The 19,129-nt window shown below is 43.2% G+C and overlaps 1 protein-coding gene; it reads left to right on the plus strand.

The window, feature by feature from the left end:
• Positions 1–19,129, plus strand: part of Erich1 (glutamate-rich 1) — a gene marked incomplete at its 5' end in the record, with an annotated part of 52,793,804 nt that overhangs the window by 31,110 nt on the left and 52,743,565 nt on the right.

The raw sequence follows: 19,129 nt of genomic DNA on the forward strand, positions 1-19,129 counted from the left end.
CCCCCTCCCCTTCTATATGGGTGTTCCCCTCCCCATACTCCCCCCATTACCACCCTCCCCTCAACATCCACATTCACTAGGGATTCAGTCTGGGCAGGACCAAGGGCTTCCCCTTCCACTGGTGTTCTTACTAGGCTATTCATTGTTACCTATGCAGTCGGAGCCCAGGGTCAGTCCATGTATAGTCTTTGAGTAGTGGCTTAGTCCCTGGAAGCTCTGGTTGGTTGGCATTGTTGTTCATAAGGGGTCTCAAGCCCCTTCAAGCTCTTCCAGTCCTTTCTCTGATTCCTTCAACGGGGGTTCCATTCTCAGTTTAGTGATTTGCTGCTGGTATTCACCTATGTATTTGCCGTATTCTGGCTGTGTCTCTCAGGAGAGACCTACGTCCGGTTCCTGTCGGCCTGCACCTCTTTGCTTCATCCATCTTATCTCGTTTGGTGGCTGTATACATATGGGCCACATGTGGGGCAGGCTCTGAATGGGTGTTCCTTCAGCCTCTGTTCTAAACTTTGCCTCCCTACAGATAATTTGTTAAATAAGCTTCTACCTTTCTTGTGCATGTGTGCATGTGTGAGTGTGTGTAAGTGTATGTGTGTGTGAGTGTGTGTAAGTGTGTGTGTGTGTTTGTGTGTGTGTGTGTGTGTGTGTGTGTGTGTGTGTGCATTCCCATGTGCTAGAGCTCACTTGTGCACATAGGCAATGGATACTCCTGCATGTACCTGCAGAGACAAGAGGTTGATGCTGGGTGTCTTCTATTGCACTCCACATTATTTTATTGACACAGGGTCTTTTGCTGAACCTGTAGTTTGTTGTTTCAGCTAGACTGGCTAGCCAGCAAGCCCTCAGTCTCCCCCTGTGTGCACCTCCATCCACAGTACTGAGGTTAAAGGTATACACTACCACAGCCAGCATTTACATGGATTCTGTGAATCTAAACTCCAGTCCTCACATTTGCACAGAAAGCCCCCTAGTCATTAGGCCATGTCCTCATCCCTATTATCCTTATGGGCCTCAAACCATCTTTGTTCATCTCTCACGAAGACTCACAGAGTTTGAGGTCGAGGAAAATTGAGAGAAGGGATGTGTAGTAGAAACTGTTTGTTGACTGAACCCATTTGAACCATAACACTAACCTTCCCAGCCAATAGTCTTCATGCAGCAGCATCTATGTGACATCTAGGTGACACAGTTCTGGTTGATGAGTTATGAATTCCAGTTACAGCAGCTATCACACAAATCTTCCTCTGGTGAGAAAATCTTGACAAGAAACAAATACAAGTCAGCAGGAATATATCCTTGTTACAGAAAAGAATCTGAATGTTTATGCCCGTTAGTAATGGATGGGGGCAGGTTGGGGGGTAACATATGTCATTAGCCCTAGCACTTGAGAGCCTGAGGAAGGTAGATCTCTGTGAGTTCAAGGCTATCCTGGTCTTCATACCAAGTTCTAGGCCAGTCTGAGTTACATGGAGAGATCCTTTCTGTTTCAAAAAAGATGAAGAATAGGAAGAGGAGGAAGAGGAGGAGGAGGAGGAAGAGGAGGAAGAGGAAGAAGAGGAGGAAGAGGAAGAAGAGGAGGAAGAGGAGGTGGAGGAAGAGGAAGAGGAAGAAGAGGAGGAAGAGGAGGAGGAGGAGGAAGAGGGGGAGGAAGAGGAGGAAGAGGAGGAGAAAAGGAGGAGGAAAAGGAGGAGGAAGAAAGAAAGGAAAAAGGCAGGCAGGCAGGCAGGCAGGCAGGCAGGCAGGCAGGCAGGCAGGAAGGAAGGAAGGAAGGAAGGAAGGAAGGAAGGAAGGAAGGAAGGAAGGAAGGAAGGAAGGAAGGAAACACTGAATGAGATACAATCATGGAGTTGCCCATCTAAAATGTCAGTATCTAGAGGTAGAGGATCATGAGTTCTAAGTCATCTTCTGCTACATAGTGACCCCTGGACTACAGGAGACCATATTCCCAAACCAAATGCAACAAAAGTAGCAAATGGGTGATGGACAGATGAAACCTTGAGCTTGAAAAGCATCAGTGGTAATAAGGCGAATGGTACCATGTTCAGCCTTAGAAGATGTGTCTCCCAGTACCCGCCCCTCTGGTGCCTGCAATAATAATAAAGGATCCAGACACCTTCATTTGATGGCTAGGGATCCTCCTCCTTTAATGCACAGACAGTCGTGTCTGTGAGTATCACATAAGAGCAGGCTAGCTGTCTGTAATCACTAAATCACTGTCCTTGTACTACTCGAGTGTCATAGTAGAGCCGTGGTATGGCACAGAGCTGTGCTTTTTATTTAAATTAAAGAAATTTTTACTTGTTCTTTCTCAAATCAGATGCAACCTTAAAATAGCATTTCAGAAATCAAAGCCAACGTTCCTGAAGACACATGGCCATGTCCACAGTGCTCGCAGGTGAGGGCAAACACAAAGGCAGACTTTCTTCCTAGTCAAGAACTGAAATCAAAGCTACTGCACCCTCAGGCACCGCAAGTTCCACATTAGCCCAGCTCATTAACATATCCCCCTGAATTGGGAATTTAATATTAAATGAAGATTTGATTACTTCTTCCTAAGAGGTCCCCAAACCACATTCTGAATACTTGAAGTAACTTGATCGTAACAACAAAATGGTGAGTTGGGGCCCTTTTTCCTTGCTTTGCTTTAAAATTTTTGAGAGCGTGGGTGTGGGAGGGAGGGAGGGAGGGAGAGAGAGAGAGAGAGAGAGAGAGAGAGAGAGAGAGAGAGAGTTAATGCTGGAGGTCAACCCTGAGTGTAGCTCCGTGGGAGCTATCCACATGCATTTTGAACCTCACTTGTTGATGAGTGTTTTGCCTGCCTGTATGTCTGTGCACTATGCATATACCTGGTGCTCCTGGAAGTCAGAAGAGGGCATCAGACTCCTGGAACTGGAGTTACAGGAGTTTGTGAGCTGCAATGTAGGTGCTGGGAATTGAACCTATGTCCTCTGCAACAGCAAGAGCTTCTAATCTTTGAGTCATCTCTCTAGACTTTACTTGGTAATATATAGATAGATATAGATATAGATATAGAGATAGAGATAGAGATAGAGATAGAGATAGAGATAGAGATAGAGATAGAGATAGAGATAGAGATAGATAGATAGATAGATAATAAAATATAAACATATATTCTTTGAGAATTTTATATATGTGTACAATGCATTTTGGTCATATAGGCCTTTGCCTTCACATTCCTTTCCCAATTTTGTATTTTCTCTCTCTCTCTCCCTCTCTCTCTCTCTCTCTCTCTCTCTCTCTCTCTCTCTTTCTCTCTCTCTCTCTCTCTCTCTCTGTGGTAAATCTCTGTTCCTGTCTGTCCATCTGTGTGTGTCTGTCTTTTTTCTTTCTTCTTCCATCCATCTATCCTTCCTCCCTCTTCCTTCTTTCTTTATTTCCCTCTCCAAAACTACACTCACTCATTCAGTGCTGCTCACATTCCCATGAGAGCAGAGTCATTCACTGGAGCATGTGAAAACTATAAGGGGGTCACACCCCTGAAAGAAATGGACTCTTCCTCCCCAGCCACCATCAACTGCAGAGAGTGAGCTCCTCAGCCAGGGCTGAGGCTGAGGGAGTTCCTTCTCCCACCTCGTCTCTAAAGACATGGTCTGGCTTTGGTCTGGACCCTCCTGGTTAGGCTCGACTGGTTGACCAGTAAGCCCCAGGGACCTGCCTGTCACTATATCCTCAGTGCTGGGATAACAAGGATGGCTTCTTGGAACCAAACTCATGCCTTCATGCTTTACTCCCTCAAATATTTTCCTAGCCTTCTTTTGTCTTTTTTGAGACATGGTCTTGCTATGAATCTCTGGGTAACTGGGTTTTTACTATGTAGTCCAGGCTGACCTCAAATTCATGCAATTATCTGGCCTCAGTCTTCCAAGTGCTAAGACTACAAGTATGAAAAACTGTGTCCAGCTATGACTTGGGATTCTACACAAATTACGTTATTAATACATGTACTCACAAGTATGCATGGGGTGGGGGTGAGGGTAGGGGGAATTCATACCATGACTTGGGTATAGAGGTAGGAGAATAACTTTGTGAAGCTGGTTCTCTTTCCACCTTGATGTAGGATAAGCTCAGGTCCCCAAACTTGTGTGGCAAGGGCCTTTACTCACCATGCCATCTTGCTGGCCTGTGATGTGATCTTGCCTGGTGACTTGCATAAGTTGATAAGGTTTTTTAGGAATTGCAGCAAGGACTGAAAATATAAGGCTGGGGAAGGGAACCCTTCTAAGAAAGAGATAAAGCCTGGAGAATGCATGAATTAGAGAACATTCCCTGATGATGTAACTGTTACACACATCTCCTCTTTGACTTTTATCATTCTCCCACCCACCCCCAAACCATTCTTAGCACTTTTATCAATACTTCAGTAGACTGAGCAGGAAGATGCAGGCGCCCAACTGTGTGCAAGGCTGAGTCAAAGCTCAATCTTTTAAAACTTAAAGACCTGTGCTAACAAAACTTGGTAGACCAAGAAAAGCATTCAGTCCTTCTCAAGTATTGATCCACAGTTACTATTTGGTAAATCCATAACTTTGTCAGGTATATTAGTCAAGGGCATTTAGCATTTTCTTTGTTCTTGCAGCAAAATTTCTGTATTCAACAGAAGGTTTAAAAAAAAAATCCCAGAGCTAGCCTTTGAAAATTGGAGCAAAAAAGTAAATTGCTTTCCACCTGTGACAACGCTTTTCTCACATATTTTTTTCTAACATAATAGTTTTACTGCATAATGGTTTATGCATAATATTTTTTTTAACTTTCAAGTTGGCTAGCTTGGTGATATTTAGTACATCTGCAGAGTTGTGCAACCAGCATGATTTCCTGACTTTGGAGCATTTTGTGTCTCTAAATAGAAACCTGGTGACGTTGGATAGTCTCTCTCCACTCCCCAGCTACCGGTGAGCACTAATTTATTTCCTGCCTCTGTGGGGTTGGCTATTGTGTACACTTCATAGAAATGGACTCATAAAATAGTATGAGTTGTTGCTGCTGGCTTCGTTTAGGTCCTTACGTCGTAGTGTGCATCAGTCCTTTATACCTTTTACAGTTGAATAATATCACCTCATATGACTATGTCCCACTCTGTTTGTTTAATCATCAATGGATTGGCATTTCTTTTTCTAATTTGGGGCTGTTTTAAATAATGCAGTGAAGCGAGGGGTGGGGAGGCAACTCAGTTGGTAGAGTGTTTATGTAGTGTGCACTAGGGTATCCATCCCCTGGCTGTCCTGGAACTCCCTGTAGACCAGGACGGCCTCCAATTCAGGAGATCTGCCTGCCTCTGTCTCCTGGGTGCTGGGATTAAAGCTGTGTGCCATACCCCCACTCCATCCACCCCTAAGATACATTGTTTATGATCAAATTATGAATTTAAGGTAATCTGATTATTAAATAAAATTCAGAAGTACATTAAACAACTGATACTTATTTGTCCAAATGGGATTTATACCAAGAATACAAATGTGGCTTTTACATGTTAATAAATGCGAGGAGAAATGATATGGGCATCTTAATACATGCCAAAAAAAGCATTTTAAAAGTTCAACATTCATTCCCAACAAGAACACTAGGATAAATAGCATTAGAAAACTCTTTTAAAAAAGAAAGAAAAAACATTAGTTTCTTTACTTAAAGATTATTTGTTTCTTTATTTTTGTTTTTGCTTTGTTCTGAGACAGGGTCTCTCTACATAGCTCACTATGTAGACCAGGTTGACCTCAAATTTACAAAGATCTACCTGCCTCTGCCTCCTGAGTGCTGGGATTAATAGCATGCACCATGATGCCCGGCTGTAGATTACTGTTCCATAATTTATTAAAGTGCCACTTATATCTTAATCCGAGGAATCAAATAAGAGACAGAAGGGGGCTGAGAAATAATCTTCTTCCTCCATGCCCCTCAGAGAGAGAGAGAGAGAGAGAGAGAGAGAGAGAGAGAGAGAGAGAGAGAGGAAAAGAGAGAGTGGAGGGAAGGAGGGAGAAAGGAGGGAGAAAAGAGAGTACTGGAGTATGGACTGAGAACCTCATACACACTATGGAAATGCTTGACTACTGAGCAACATTCCCAAATTCTGATATAAACACGTCCTTTTGTGGGCACTTGGGAGGGTTTGGGCTCTTCACATTAGGCATACAGTCAACCACTGAGCTACATCCTTAGACTTTTATTTTGAGACAAGGTCTTATCTAGACCAAGCTGGATGTAGACTCTTGTCTCTATAGTCTACTCTCCCAAGCACTGGGATAATAGGTAAACATTAGCCCACCAGCCCTAACTCTTTTGAGACCTAAAGTCCGTCATGCTTGCTTTAGGCTCACTCTCTAGCTTCCAAGTATGACCTGCCTGAACAGTCTTTAAGACAAAGCCTCGCTATGTAACCCAGGGTGGCCTCAACCTCAAGCTCTCCCTGTCTTAGTCTTTCAAGTGCCAGTCTAAGAGGTGCATCCTGTCTGAATATATGTTCCTTAAAGTACCTGCTGAGGGCTGGGAGATGGCTCAGTGGACAAAGGCAGCTGTACCAAGCCTGACAATCTAAATCCAGCATCCAGGAACCATGTGGTAGAAGGAAAGGACCAGTTCCCACTATCACACACACACATTTTTGCAAGTATGGACCCACATACACACACAAACTTAAAATGGTATGGTTTGAAGAGGTATGGCCCCCACAGACTCACATGTGTGAGTGCTTGACTTGAGAGAGCAGCACTAGTAGGAGGTATGGCATTGTTGGAGTAACTGTGTCCTTGTTAGAGAAAGTGTGTCACTATTGGGGTAGGCTTTGAGGTCTCTTATGCTCAAGCAAGGCCCACTGTAGCACACAATCCCCTTCTGTTGCTTTCCAATCAAGATGTAGATCTCAGCTCCTTCTCCAGGACATCTGTGCCTGGACACGGCCATGTTCCCACCATAATGACAATGCTTAAATCCCTGAACCTGTAAGCCAAGGCCAATTAAGTCTTTTCTTTAGAAGAGTTATGCCAGTCAAGGCATGTCTTCACAGCGATAGAACTCTAACTAAAACACAAAATAAAACCTATCAAGAAAACATACAACTTAATCACAACTGAAATGCTAATTCCATCAGAAATAAACTGTATAAAGAAAAGAAAGGCTTCTCACAGGAATTTGTTTATATCTCTAAATACAATGCCTTAGTTACTGTGCTGGAGTGTGCAGGCTCATACACACTCGTGTGTATAAAAAGGTAGCATTTAAAGTGACTTAAAGGGGCTGGAGAGATGGCTCAGTGGTTAAGAGCACTGACTGTTCTTCCAGAGAGTCAGTGTTAGGTACCCCAAATCTATATGGCAGCTCACAACTATCTGTAACTCCAGCTCCAGAGTTTGCTATTTGATCCTCTGTGGACACCGTTTTCATATGCACATGTTTTGGCATACACATGTGCATGCACACACGCATTCATACACAGCTAAATATAAAATAAGTCTTTTGTTTTTAAATTAGGCATGGGACTGGAGAGATGGCTCAGTGGTTAAGAACAGAGGACCCACCTGGTGACTCACAACTGTCTGGAACTCCAGTTCCAGGCCATCCAATGCCTTTTTCTGGCATCCAAAGTTACAAGGCATCAAGCACACATGTGATACACAGACATACATATGGCAAAACGCCCATATGTAACTAAATTAAATTAAGTCAATTTTTTGAAAAAAAATTAGGCAGGCTGTGGTAGTACACACCTTTCATCCCAGCATTCAAGAGGCAGAGGCAGACGAGAGTGAAGGTCCAGACTGAGATCCTGCCTCAAAAACAAAAAGTAAAATCAAAACTAAACAAAAAACTAAACAGGAGGTGTAAATTCATGGTAGTCACTGTACAATGTGTTGACTACAGAGAGTGGTAAGTGTTGTGTACTTGAAACTGTCCAACAGCACAGACTTAAAACATAGTGTGTGATGTGTACATTTAGGTATATGTGCATGTGCATCGGTGTGTCCATGCATGCACACACCACAGAGCAAGCAGGTCAGTGGACAACCTCGGGTCCTTGTCTTCCACCTTGTAAGAGACAGGGCCTCTCCGTTGTTCACTGCTGCATACGCCAGGCTCCAGGAGAGCTGGCCTGAGAGCACCCAGAGATTCTCTTGACTCTAAGTCTGGATTACAGATGTGCACTTCCATGCCTTCTGGGGATCTGAGCTCATGCGTTTGGGTTTGTGCAACAAGCCAGCTCCTCAATCACCAGGGAAGTAGTTAGTTGTAAATGTATAAATAAATAAATAAATAAATAAATAAATAAATAAATACAAATAAATACAAATAAAATGTGTGTGACGTCATGCTTGGTAGTGAGCTTGAGGTAGCCATTCCTAAATGTATACATCCTGCAAAACGTTGTATACTGTAAATACATAGTTTTTAACTGAAAAAGGTATCAGGGACTAAGTACGTAGATCAGTAACAGAACATTTGCTTAGCATGCGTGTGGCTCTTGATTGAACCCCAACACTGTAAATTCAAAATAAATCCAACTCTTACAGATAAATGCATCCTGGATGGACACATCACAGATGTGTACATGTAAGCATCATAGTTGAAATGTTGTGTTAGAAAAAAATAAATACGTGTCCCTTAAGAAGATGTCAAGCCTTTAAAAAAAAAAAGTCACCAAAATTTAGAAGCTAAAAGAATAATAAAAGAAGATTGATAACTTTGACGTTTAAAACTTCTATGTTGGAAACAAACATAAAAGAAACATTTACAACTCGCGCTACGAAAAAGAGGGAAGACAAATTTGGAACATGCTTGGTAACATAAAATATAACAAGGAGCTAAATTTCTGAAATATATTTCCCATGTGGGGCAAAAATAAAAGCAAGATGATCATAAAATATGAATAGTAACTTTATAACAAAAAGGCTTGCAGGGGCTGGAGAGACAGCTGGGCCATCAACAGCTCTGCAGCAGACCCAAGGTTACTTCACAGCACCCTTCTTGGGAGCTAATTACCCATAATTCCAACTCTAGGCAATCCAATGTCCTCTGCTGGCCACTTCTGGTACTGCATGCATATGTACATATACACACACAATCTTTTAAATTAACTAATTAAGTATTTTTGCGCTCCAGATTTTATTTCCCTCCCGGTCCACCCCCACCCTCACCCCCAACAGTTCCACATCCCATATCTCCTCCCTGCCCCACCCCCACCCCATGTCTCCACAAGGATGTCCCCACCCTATCCACCCCACAGACCTCTAAACTTCCTGGGGTCTCCAGTCTCTTGAGGGTTAAGTGCATCTTCTCTGACTGAACCCAGACCTGGGTGTCCTTTTCTGTGTATGTGTTGGGGGCCTCATCTCTGCTGGTGGATGCTGCCTGGTTGCTGATCCAGGTTGGTGTCTGAGAGATCTTGGGGGTTCGGGTTAATTGACACTGCTGGTCCTTCTACAGGGTCGCCCTCCTCCTCAGCTTCCTCCAGCTTTTCCCTAATTCAACCACAGGGGCCAGCAGCTTCTGTTCATTGGTTGTGTGCACATATCTGCATCTGACTCTTTCAGCTGCTTGTTGGGTCTTTTGGAGGGCAGTCATGGTAGGTCCCTTTTTGTGAGTGCCCCATAGCCTCAGTAATAGTGTCAGGTCTTGGGACCTCCCCTTGAGCTGGATCCCACTTTGGACCTTCTTTTCCTCTGGCTCTTCTCCATTTCCATCCCTGCATTTCTTTCAGACAGGAAGATTTATGGATAAGAGCTTTGACTGAGGGATAGCAACCCCATCCCTCACTTGCTGCCCTGTCTTTCTGCTGGAGATGGGTTCAGTAAGGTCCCTCTCCCCACTGTAGGGCATTTCACTAGGGTCCCCTCCCCTTTGAGTCCTGAGAGTCTCTCACCTCCCAGGTCTCTGGTACATTCTAGAGGGCCCTTCCAACCTCCTTCCTCCCAAGGTCACCTGTTATTCTTTCTCCTGGCCCTCAGGTTTCAATCCTTTTCCCCCAACCCAATACCAGATCATATTCCCCTCCCCCCCATCACCCCCATCCCCATTCCATTTCCATCCCCTCTTCCTCCCTCCCTCCCTCTTTCCCTCTCTCCATGTGGTTGCTTTCTTCTCCCTCCCAAGTGGGACTAAGGCATTCTCACTTGGACCCTTCACTTGTTGATCGTTTTGAGTTCTGTGGACTGTATCTTGGGTATTATGTACTTTGTTTGTTTGTTTATTTATTTATTTGTTTGTTTGTTTTTGCCAATATCCACTTATTAGTGAGAACATACCATGCATGTCCTTTGGGTCTGAGTTACCTCACTCAGGATGACATTTTCTAGTTTTGTTCATTTGTCAGCAAAACTCAGGATGTCCTCGTTCTTAACAACTGAGTAATATTCCATTGTGTAAATGAAGCACATTTTCTGTACCCATTCTTCTGTCGTGGGACATCTGGGTTGTTTCAACTGACATACAATCTAAAGAAAATGTATCAATGGCTAATATTAACAGGGTATGTTCAACATTTTTGGTCTAAAATATGATACAAAAATATTACTGAGTCAGGCCTGATGGTTGAGAGGTTGAAGCAAGAGGACTCAAAGGTTAAAGGGCAGATGGGCAACTTAGTGAGACTATGTCTCGAAGTAAAAGTAAAAAGTGAAGAGATACACACACACACACATTACACACACACACACACACACATATATGTGTGTGTGTGTGTGTGTAGTTTGGCAATATGCTTAAAATGCCACATGTAACACACGTAAGGTTACAGTGCCTCATGTAATTCTAGACATAATACCAGACTCTAGGAAGCAGAAGCCTGCCTGGGATACATACAAAGATCCAAACTGGAAAAGAATGAACAAGAGAGAATATGAAAGGCAGGACAAAGAGGAAGAAGAGGGAAAAAGGAGAAGAGGGAAAAGGAGAAAAAACCGCCCACCCACAGAGACAACGTCCAAAGAAGAAACTGAGTAAGTGAGACCAGACCAACCCTGATTCTCCTGGCTGCTTTGAGAACCATTGATAGTAATCCCAAGACTGGAGAGATGGCTCGAGGCACTTGGTGCTCTTGCAGAAGACAGGAATCCCAGCACCCACAGGGTAGCAACCCCAGTTCCATAGGATCCAAGGTTCTCTTCTGATCTTCACAGGTCCTCCATCTACATGGTACATATACTCATAGGCAGAACCCTCATGTGCATAGAATAAAAATGAACAAATGAAAATAAATAATCACAAGAGAAAAGATGCAGGCTGTAGAAAGGTGTGATGTCCTTAGTGTGCCCATTGGCAAGTGTACACATTTTCATGGAGCAGTGTCAGGAGAATGTCATTCCAGGGACAGGAATTTCTGTCGTGGTGATGGTGTGCTCTGTATGCTCTCTTTTGTCCCCAGCAAGCATGCATCGTGTTTTAAACACCGGAAGCTGCAGTACGCTGACCTTATGTGTTACCCTTTCCATCCTGCAGGGTGTATGGCATTGGTCTGGTACAATGATCCAAGGCACACCTGAATCTATGGCAAAATGTAAAGGTACCCAGTGAACAGAGAGAATACTCGGAAATACTTTGTACACTTGAAATGAGGAGTATCCAATTAGTTAAATTGCCCTCAACCCTAAACTGGCCCCATAGACTTAACGTAATCCTTTTAAAATAGTCTACAATCAAACTATCACACGGCATTGACAAGCAGTGATGCTCAAAAACACCCCACTCTCCCTCCCCCCTCTCCCTACACACACACACAGACACACACACACACACACAGACACACACACAATATATCTATATGTATAATATATATATATATATATATATATATATATATATATATATATATATATTAGACCCTCCTCGGGGGCCGTCAGTGTTTGATCCCCGCTGAGCCTTGATGATGCATGTGGAAGCCTTTTGTTCCTAACAAAGGAACACCCTGACCTTGCTGTTTGCCCTGGGTGATACACCCGGGCTGTAACACTCAGGTTGTAACACTGTTAAATCAGTTCCTGTTTTTTGTTCCTGAGGGTGTAAGCCTGTTTTTCCACTGTGCTTCCTGGATTTCACCACCCAGTGAACTTGGGGTATATATTCTGTGAATCTCAGTAAAAGATTCTGTATTCTCGTTACACAAATGACCCAAGTATGTGTATTTTCTTAAACCTCACAGGCCTATGCCCGGTTCTCAGTACCGTGGCTCTGCGGGCGCCGACATATATATGTAACATCTATATCTCATACACACACACACAAAACACATCTCACTCAATGACATGTGCATTACACATCATTTTCAGAAACACATTTCCAGCGAGAAAATAAGGGCTGGTAAGTGAACTATCAAATGGATTTCAAGAGGGCATTATGTTCCAGAGGGAACTGAACAATTCAGAAATAGATTTGGTTTTCTCCTTTTGGCCTGAAGCATTTCTGTACACCGGTAACTACCAGGCCAGCTCTACACAATACGGCAAGCACTTCAGTGGGGAAATCTTCCTATGTACTTATTTGGAGAGGTTTTTTTTTTCTATGTAATGATAAAAAGGAGCAGTTTCTAAGAAAAATTATTTATTAAATGAATTTGAACAAAGCCATATATATATTCTGGCACATTTTTAAAACTCTGTGTGTGAGTGACCTCCACATCAAGCACATACATAGTATGCATACACCCTGTGTGTGTATGTACACACACATGCAATCAAAACACTCACATACATAAAATAACATAAATCTAAAAGGAAAATATATGCGTGCATGCATGTGCATCTGGTATAGCATATGTACGAGTGTTCAGAGGTGAGAAGAAGTCAATGTCAGTGTCTTCCTCAGTTTCTTCCAACCTTATTTTTTGAGACAGGGTTTCCACCTGAATCTACAGCTCTATGAGACACAAGACTAAGTAGTCAATGTTTCAGGGATCCTTCTGTCTCTGCTTCCCCAGCGTTAGGATTACGGGCACAATACTATGCTCTAATGTTCTATGTAGGCATTGGAATGGACCTCAAGTCCTCATGCTTCTACAGGTGACACGTTACTGGCTGAGCCATCCTCCAAATCCTAATCAAATCTTTATATTCCTCTAAAATGTGACTAAATAGTCCACAAGGTGCAGTGAGACCTAATGAGTAATATTGATAATCTTCTCTTAGCAAAAAAAAAAAAAAAAGAAAGAAAGAAAGAAAGAAAAAAAGAGATAGAGAGAGAAGAAAAAGCTAAACATGGTGGTATACCCTATCATGCTCCAGGCCAAGACAAGCGCTGGCCTCTGCAAGTTCAAGTCTATCCTGGTGAACAGAGCAAGCTCCAGGTTGGCCAAGTCTACACAGTAAGACCCTGATTAGAGAAAAAAAAAAAAAAAACACCATGGATATGTTTGCCGTGCATTGATAACTAAAGGATAAAGTACAGTACCACAGTTAAAAAAGATGTGCAAACTAAGTATTTTCAGTGTTCCACATTCATAGATAGACCCAGCACCTTGTTGAAGAAGGAAAATCAAACCATCAGAGAAAAACCCTTTCAGATGTAGAACACGGCAAACCCCAAAGCCTGAGCAATGCTGACTGTGGCAAGCTCACCTCATCACTTCCATGTGTGCAGCCTTAACCACTGGCCAAGTAAAAGTCAGAATATTATGTTTTTGTAGGAGTACACATAGGTCAGTTTACAGCATAAGCTATAATACAGATTCATATACGTGGGGAGAGGGATTCAAGAGAAGAAACCCGTTAAGACTACACAATGCTAAATTCTCCTCCTTACAGTAGGAAACACAAGGTTTTCTCATGGACTACTGGTTTTTACTGTTGAAAATGCTGAAGTCTTTACTGTAAGGTTCTAGGATCAAGTGCAGAACCTGTGGGAAACTCCAACATTTCCCAAGAGCTCAAGAAGTCCCTACTATAGCCGCAAGCTTTTGTTCAATTCAGGGAGAAAAGCTGAAACCACAATGGCTGACTTGACTCTAACTTTTCTTTCCAATTCAAGTTAGATTAGACCACTGAGCATGCAATCCCATTGAACCAGTGACTCATAAGCAGGTTCACAAGAAGACTGGAAAGCCAAATCTTGTTCCCCAAAGCTCTCTTCCCCAAACAGGGCAAGTGAGTTTGAAAGAGTCCGTGTGTGTTTGAGAGCAAAATAATTCAATTATGACACTTTTATAATTTGGAGAAAACATTTTTAAATTCTATTTTTTATTTTATTTATTTACTTTCATAATAAAGCCACAGTGGGCACGGCTCTGAATGAAGAGAACTAAATGTATAACACGGAAAAGACAAAGAATAGTCTGAGGGGAAGGTCTGAGGAGATGGCTCCGTCATCTGCATGGTGCTGAGGTACAAGCAGAAGACCCAAGCTTGGGCTCTAGGATCCATATTTTAATAAAGCCATGTGAATGTAACAGAGCACGGCCTTGTCTTGTCTGACATCAGATGGAGAGGATGCGCCTAATCCTATAGAGACTTGATGCCCTGGGGACAGGGGATGAGAGACACCCTCTCAGATGCAAAAGGGAGTGGGGAGGGGGCACCCTCTCAGACACAAAAGGGGTGTGGAGGGGGGCAACGTCTGGAATATAAAGAAATAAATAATAATTAGTGTAGAGGGGGAGAGAGGGAGGAGGGTAAGGAGGGAGGGAGGGAGGGAGGGAGGGAGGGAGGGAGAGAGAGAGAGAGAGAGAGAGAGAGAGAGAGAGAGAGAAGCCTTGGGAAACAGTGACAGGAGGGTTTCTGGGGCTCCCTGTCCAGCCAGCCTATTCCTAGGTCTCAGTGAGAGGCTGTCTCCAAAGTCAAAGTGGGTGGCTCTTGAGGGATGATGTTCAGGGCTGACCTCTGGTCTCCACACACGTGTATCAGAAGAGCCACCCCCAAACCTTCGTTTCACAGAAAGGCCAAGAAACAGCATTATAATAAGAATTACAGTAGAGGGGGTTGGGGATTTAGCTCAGTGGTAGAGCACTTGCCTAGGAAGCTCAAGGCCCTGGGTTCGGTCCCCAGCTCTGAAAAAAAGAACCAAAAAAAAAAAAAAAAAAAAAAAAGAATTACAGTAGAGGAAAAGGGGTCAAAAAGATCTGGTCGTTTAGATGGGAACATAAGAAAGTGTTCTTCGTAAGGAGGTGACTGAGGGACAAGAAGGATCATGCAGTACCCAGAGCGTTCTGTCCCAGCTTCCTCCCCCACCCCATACTTGTCTAGTTTACCAGCGAGCTGTGAATCTGGACAGCTTCATCTGTGTCTTGATGAGCCTGACTAAAGGCCGAGCTGTGCTGAAATATTTGGCACTGTCTTTCGGAGTGGATACAGATACACACCGGCCTTGCCAAGTGGCAGCTTCAAAAGTTTAGGCGTTTTCACTGTTCTACTGGTGACTGGGAGAGTGAAGAACTGTAATGAGGAACCAAAAGAGAGAGAGGAGGGAGAGGGGGAGGGGGAGGGGCAGAGAGGAGGAAGAGGGGGGCAGAGAGGAGGAAGAGGGGGAGGGGAGGGGCAGAGAGGAGGAAGAGGGGGAGGGGAGGGGGAGGGGTAGAGAGGAGGAAGAGAGGGGGGGCAGAGAGGAGGAAGAGAGGGAGGGGGAGGGGCAGAGAGGAGGAAGAGGGGGAGGGGTAGAGAGGAGGAAGGGGGGAAGGGGAGGGGTAGAGAGGAGGAAGAGGGAGAGGGGGAGGGTAGTGAGAAGAAGGAAAAGTAGGAGGGTGGGAAGGAAGGAGGCTGAACAAATGAAAGCTTGAGGACACAGAAAACCAAGGGAAAGTTTCTTAATCTTTAAATTTGGGAAAAAACACATGGGCTGAGGCTGTAACTTAGTGGGTAGAGTGCTTGTCCAGCAGGTAGGAAGTGTGTTCCATCCCCAGCACTGCACAAACTGGACAAAGTACACACACTGTAATCCCAGTTCTGGAGAAACAGGAGTATCCAAAGCTCAAGGCCACTCTTGGATGCATATTGAACTCAAGGTCCATCTGGGATCAATGAGATTGCATCTCTGAATAAATTAGTTTAAAAGCAAAGAGACGACAGGAGTGGCAGGTACAGTTTAGTCGGAGAGCATTTTCTTAAGATGTGTAAGACCCTGTGATCCATACCTTGGACCACCACCAAAAGGAAAGAAGAGAGAGAGAGAGAGAGAGAGAGAGAGAGAGAGAGAGAAGGGACAGGAAGGAGAAGAGAGGGAAGGGGAAAGGAGGGGAGAGGAAAAGAGGAAGGAAGAGTGGAGGGAAGGAGAGGAGAGGAGAAATAGAAATGTGTTTTAAAATAAAGATAGGTTGTTGGGCAGCGGTGGTGCATGCCTGTAGTCCCAGCACTCTGGAAACAAAGACAGGCAGATCTCTGAGTTCAAGGCCAGCCCGGTGTACGGAGTGAGTTCCAGGACAGCCAAGGCTACAGAGAGAAACCCTGTCTCAAAAAACCACCACCACCACCACCAATAATAATAATAATAGTAGTAGTAATAATAATAACAATGATAATAATAAATGATAAGGCAATAAGAGGTGCTCTAAAGGCATAGAGATTTGACATTGCAGAGTAACAAATCTATTGCTATCAGAAGCTGGAAGTATAAAACTGTGATTAAAAGCACATCCTGCCTGAAGGCAAATTGAATGGCAAACATGTAATGTTCTTACACACACATACATTTGCCACATAAAAACTAGGCTGCATTGACTAGAGAACTATACTATGAGCAAGCAAAAATGCTCTGTAGTCCTCTAAGGAGCCTGTATGTATGTGTGTGTGTGTGTATGTGTGTGTGTGTGTATGTATATGTTTGTGTGTATGTTTGTGTATGTGTGTATGTGTATGTTTGTGTGTATGTATATGTGTGTATGTATATGTGTGTGTATGTGTGTATGTGTATGTTTGTGTGTATGTATATGTGTGTATGTATATGTGTGTGTTTGTGTATGTGTGTATGTATATGTATGTGTGTGTATGTTTGTGTATGTGTATGTGTGTATATTTGTGTATATGTATTGAAAGGTAGAAGTTTTAAGGTTGCCTCCCCACCAAGACAAAAGTTTAGAGCAGAAGAAAGAAACTGGTCGGGCCCTGGAACTGCAATTACACCAGCCAGTTTGACAACTCTCTCCCAGGAACTAGCTGACCATAAAGTTAGATTAAAATCTTAAAGAACAATCTTGAGAAAGAGGAAGCTTCTCCCAGGAACTGACTGACCATAAAGTTAAACAATCTTGAGAAACAGGAAGCTCCTCCTTGTGATTTTTCACTGGTATTCTCGACGCATTCCAATGACGCCATCCCTATCCCCTTGGATTGTGGCTTCTTCCTTTAAATACTTCTTCTCTCAGCTACTCGGGGTCGAACTCCTCTAACCCTGCCTGCGTGGGATACGAGTCTCGACCCCAGTGTACTGGTTCCTATCAATAAAGCTTGTGTTATTACAGCAAGGATGGTCTCATATGAGTTCTTAGGGGGGTCGCATCATCCCAAGACTTGAATGAGGGTCTCCCCGCTCCGGGGATCTTTCAGTATATATATGTGTGTGTTTGTGTATGTATGTGTGTGTGTGTGTGTGTGTGTGTATATATATATATATATATATATATATATATATATATATATATGAGTGTTTTTTGTGTGTATGAGTATGTGTGCTTGCATCTGTGTGTGCATGAAGGCTTGAGATTGATATCAGTTATCTTCCTCAATTGCTTTCCACCGTCTATGCTGAGGTAGAGTCAACTGAGGCTAAAACTCACATGACTACTCTGCCTTTCTGCTTCCTTCGGATCCTAGTCTCTATACCCTGAGGATTTGGATCACAGCTGGGCCTCTACACCTGCCTGGTATTTACATGGTGTTCAAGGTCCAAACTCAGGTCCACATGGCAAGTGCTTACCCACTGAGTTATTTCCCCTAGCCTAGAAAGTCATATGTTAAGATATAAGCAGAGCCATTTCTAGAAGAACCTGAGGGTTCTGAAAAATATAGGAGAAGAATATCTGTGACGGTTTGAATATGTTTGAGCCAGGGAGTGGCATTATTAGGAGGTGTGGCCTTGTTGGAGTAGGTGTGTCACTGTGGGTGTGAGCTTTAATACCCTGGGCCTAACTGCCTGGAAGTCAGTATTGTGCCTTCAGATGACGATGGACTGTGTCATGCTCCCGCCTTGATGATACTAGACCGAATCTCTGAATTTGCAAGCCAGCCCAGCTAAATGTTTTTTTTAATAGGAGTTCACAGCAGTAAAACCCTAACTATGACAATATCATATCTGAGTTTCTTATAACGCTTCCTTTTTAGACAGTATGATTGAGTTGGCTCCTGTGTGCAGCTAAGTTTGTGTGACCTGACTTATCTGACCACGAGGGATAATTCCTCATTTGCCACCTTCCTTAAATGCTTTGTTAAAAGTCACCAGTCAGTGGGTAGAATCACTCAACACTCTGAAAACTCCAATTCTGAATAATTATGCTGAATTGCTTGAAGAACTCAAGCGAATTAAAGTCTGGCTTATAAAATTCCTTTTGAGATCTGTAAGTTTGCACTTTAAGGCACTTCTGGGAGAAGACACAAATTCTCACAATCTCCAAGAAGGGCATTATTTGGACCAGTTTTGACAAATAGATAAAAATCATTTTAATTAACCTATCATTCATATGCAAATAAATGCGGTTGGAGAACTCCAGGCATCCTTTAAAAGACTTCCACAGCAAAGCTAGCAGTTCCTTGGTGTGCTTTTTCCCCTCCATAAACAATTTATGTAGCAAACACTCTCTTCAGAGAAGATACAGGGGTTGGAATCTTGCCATGGTAGAATCATCAGCTCAATTATTTAGTGACAGGTCACTACAATCCTCATCATTTTATTACCCGAGTGGTAATTGTGCCATGTATTCAAAACCTTTTGGAACAAAAAGCCCAGATGACAGTTCCTTATGGTTTTCTTTTAGCTTTTCCTATGACATTTATTTTCAACACTAACCAGGATTCTGAAAAATATAGGTTTTGGGTTGATTTGCTGATGAATATTGATCTGCATCTTTGTCTTCATTGAGCAGTGTGCTGGGAGATAGTGCAGACAATGTAAGAATACAAAAAAATAGTTGGAAAATGATGGAAACCAATCATAGCCCACTAAGGTGAGGGGTTTAAGAGCAGGCCGCCCAGCAGTGCTCAGGCTGGATGAGCTCCTC

Source organism: Rattus norvegicus, chromosome 16 (assembly GCF_021556685.1).
Source record: "Rattus norvegicus strain SHRSP/BbbUtx chromosome 16, alternate assembly SHRSP_T2T, whole genome shotgun sequence".
Classification (NCBI taxonomy): Eukaryota; Metazoa; Chordata; class Mammalia; order Rodentia; family Muridae; genus Rattus; species Rattus norvegicus.